Source organism: Palaemon carinicauda, chromosome 28 (genome assembly GCF_036898095.1).
Source record: "Palaemon carinicauda isolate YSFRI2023 chromosome 28, ASM3689809v2, whole genome shotgun sequence".
Taxonomy (NCBI): Eukaryota; Metazoa; Arthropoda; class Malacostraca; order Decapoda; family Palaemonidae; genus Palaemon; species Palaemon carinicauda.
Genome location: NC_090752.1, coordinates 58,165,400 through 58,169,395, shown reverse-complemented (window position 1 = coordinate 58,169,395; position 3,996 = coordinate 58,165,400).

Below are 3,996 nucleotides of genomic sequence, written 5' to 3'. Positions count from 1 at the left end.
ATACGATAAGAAGCCTTTAATAACATCATGTAATGTTTGTCATCTAAATAATGGAGCAAGACCATAAATATTGCTCTAAAGGTAAATATTGGTCTTTTTTAAGTAATAGTTACGATAACATTAATGTTCCTTATTTTATTTGATAATATATACGGCAGAGTTTCATAATTATTCGTTTAAAAAAGGTCCAATTTAACAGACATTTACATTAGACTTTTGGATGAAATGACTTGCTGTGTGTGTGTGTGAGAGAGAGAGAGAGAGAGAGAGGAGAGAGAGAGAGAGAGAGAGAGAGAGAGGGAGAGATGATATATAATAAATAATTTTGTTAAGCAAATTTACGTGCGAGATATAGGTATTTGTAAAAGGTCCAGTAAATTTAATGGTGGCTGACACTAGCAGTTGACACATGAGATGTTATTACGGAATTTTATCATAATTTTATCAGAAACCTCAAAGTTTTTATAATCGCCCTTATATAGTAAGGACAAAGTGTCTGATATATATATATATATATATATATATATATATATATATATATATATATATATATATATATATATATATATATATATAAGCCGAGTTGCTAAGTCAATGGAACCTCAGTTTCTTGGGCCCGGGTTCGATTCCCCAGCCGATCAGAATCTATTATCTTCGAGTTGATTTCCACCTTGGGTCTCTGATCCCGAGGTATAGAGAGAATCCAGATATTGGGAAGAATAATAGATATAGCTTATATGAATGTGAAAAAACACGTTTAAATGTGCAAAATTATCATTATATAAAATAGGTATATATATATATATATATATATATATATATATATATATATATATATATATATATATATATATATATAACAGGTATATATACACACACACACACACACATATATATATATATATATATATATATATATATATATATATATATATATATATATATATATATATTACAGGTATATACTGTATATATATATATATATATATATATATATATATATATATATATATATATATATCCTGCTACGCTCAAGGGAGAGAGGAAGTAGTCATACTCCTGGGAGAGAGAGAGTACCCCGAGAGGTACACCCAGAAACCACACACCCACAAATTGCCGAACCAGAGGCTTGTAGTCAGGAAAGGGGGAGGGCGTGGGAAGGGTTGAATCCGTGTGCGCGCGCGTGCATATCAATTCAAGTATTTAGATGTCATTTTTGACGGTTCGGGTACACTAGTATGACATAACGATATTTTGAAACTAAAGGAGAGAGATCATATATTTATTATCGAGTTTATAAATTATAATTTCTAATATTCTGAGGTGATTAAAGCCTTAGTTCTCTTAATCTTTGTATTACATAGTTACCTCCGCCAACGAAGTTAGAAGGAGGTTATGTTTTACCCTGTGTTTGTGTGTTTGTTTGTCTGTGTGTTTGTGAACAGCTTACTGGCCGCAATTTGAATCGTCGAGTAATGAAACTTGCAGGCATTAACTGTTATGTAAAAAGCTGGAAATTTTAAAATTATGGAAGGTCAAGGTCAAAGGTCAAGCAAAATGTTCAATTCACGTAATGATCCATAAGTTTGGACATCGTTGCCACGGAGACTTCAAACTTGGTTCATTTTTGAGAGCATGAAAATCCACGTCAATTAATACATTTTAAGGTCAAAGATCAAGGTCGAGAAATAAGATGCCACGACGGAGGTATGCACTCCACTCTAGTTCATGTTTGCTTTGTTCTATCTACATCTAAACGTCGTAAGTACATTCCTGCTTCAATATCCTTAAAAGGCCCAAATTCAATTATTTCCTTTCTAGTTAAACCACACCCTTTTCCTTGATTAGCTTTTATCGGGTCTGGGCTACCAAAGGAGATTACGGTGTCTGTGCCATTTGTATATCCTCTTAACCATGGCGGGATGGGGGGAGGGGAATCTAATTTAAGGCCAATTCCTACTTCCTGTACAGAGACGTAATGAACAAATGTTATTTGCTAATTCACAGGTTATAGTTGTTGTATTAGTTATATTTTTTATAATTCATTTTTCACTTCATTTCTTTTCCGAACTGAGCTGTTTTCCCTACAAGGGACAATTACACTAGTGGTCTTCCACTGTCTTGGGTTAGAGCTCTCTTGCTTGAGGGTACACTCGGGCACGATATTCTATCTAATTTCTCTTCCTCTTATTTGTTAAAGTATTTATAGTTTATATAGGAAATATTTATTTTAATGTTGTTACTGTTCTTAAAATATTTTATTTCTCCTTATTTCCTTTCCTCATTGGGCTATTTTCCTTGTTGGGGCCCCTGGGCTCTTAGCATCCTGCTTTTCCAACTAGGATTGTAGCTTAACAATTAATAATAATAATAATAATAATAATAATAATAATAAATTTTGATTTTCCCATTACGGTTGCATCTTGGATTGAAACGATGATGATAATCTGTTTAAACGAAACCACTTTCTCTATTGTTGATGCTTAACTCCATCTTATCAATGGCAGTACTAGTATCTACTGAAGCTACGACAGAAAGCAGAGATTAATTGTTCTTAGAAAGATTCAAACAATTTCGACTCGCACATAAGAGATTAAAGAATTCAGAAAAATTCTGAGTGTGAAGTTTACCTTTTAGTGGCTAGAGAAGAGTGGGCTGGCCAAGTAGTTTGGACCTTTAAGTTGTCAGAGAAGAGCAGTCTGGCCAAATGGCTTGAAGTTTTAAGTGGTAAGAGAAAAGCGGGCTTGGCCAAATGGCTTAAACCTTTAAGTGGTCAAAGAGCAGGCTGTCCAAATGGCTTGAACCTTTAAGTAGTCAGAGAAGAGCGGGTTGGCCAAATGGCTTGAAGCTTTAAGTGGAGAGAGAAGAGCGGGCTGGCCAAATGGCTTGGACCTTTACGTCATCAGAGAAGAGTGGGCTGGCCAAATGGCTTGGACCTTTAAGTCGTCAGAGAAGAGCGGTCTGGCCAAATGGCTTGAAGCTTCAAGTGGTAAGAGAAGAGCGGGATGGCCAAATGGCTTGAATCTTTATAGTGGTCAGAAAAGAGTGGTCTGGCCAAATGGCTTGAAGCTTTAAGTGGTAAGAGAAAAGCGGGATGACCAAATGGCTTGAACCTTATAGTGGTCAGAGAAGAGCGGGCTGGCTAAATGGCTTGAACCTTTGAGTGGTCAAATGGCTTGAACCTCTAAGTGGTCAAAGAAGAGCAGGCTGGCCAAATGGCTTGGACCTTTAAGTGGTCAGAGAAGAGCGGGCTGGCTAAATGGCTTGAATCTCTGAGTGGTCAGAGAAGAATGGGCTGGCCAAATGGCTTGAACCTTTAACAGGTCAGAGAAGATCGGGCTGGCCAAATAGCTTGAACCTTTAAGTGTTTAGAGAAGAGTGGGTTGGCTAAATGGCTTGAAGTTTTAAGTTAAGTGGTCAGAGAAGATCGGGCTGGCCAAATAGCTTGAACCTTCAAGTGTTCAGAGAAGAGTGGGCTGGGCAAATTGCTTGAACCTCTAAGTGGTCAAAGAAGAGCAAGCTGGCCAAATGTCTTGAACCTTTTAATGTCAAAGAAGAGCAGGCTGGCCAAATGGCTTGAAGTTTTAAGTGGTCAGAGAAGAGCGGGCTAGCCAAATGGCTTGAACCTTTAAGTGGTCAGAGAAGAGCGGGCTAGCCAAATGGCTTAAACCTCTAAGTCGTCAGAGAAGAGCAGGCTGGCCAAATGCCTTGGACCTTTAAGTGGTCAGAGAAGAGTGGGCTGGCCAAATGGCTTGAACCTCTATGTGGTCAAAGAAAAGCAAGCTGGCCAAATGTCTTGAACCTTTGAGTGCCAGAGAAGAGCAGGCTGGCCAAATGGCTTGAAGCTCTAAGTGGAGAGAGAAGAGCGGGCTGGCCAAATGGCTTGGACCTCTAAGTGGAGAGAGAAGAGCGGGCTGGCCAAATGGCTTGGACCTCTAAGTGGAGAGAGAAGAGCGGCCTGGCCAAATGGCTCGAAACTTTAAGAGGGGGGAGAGA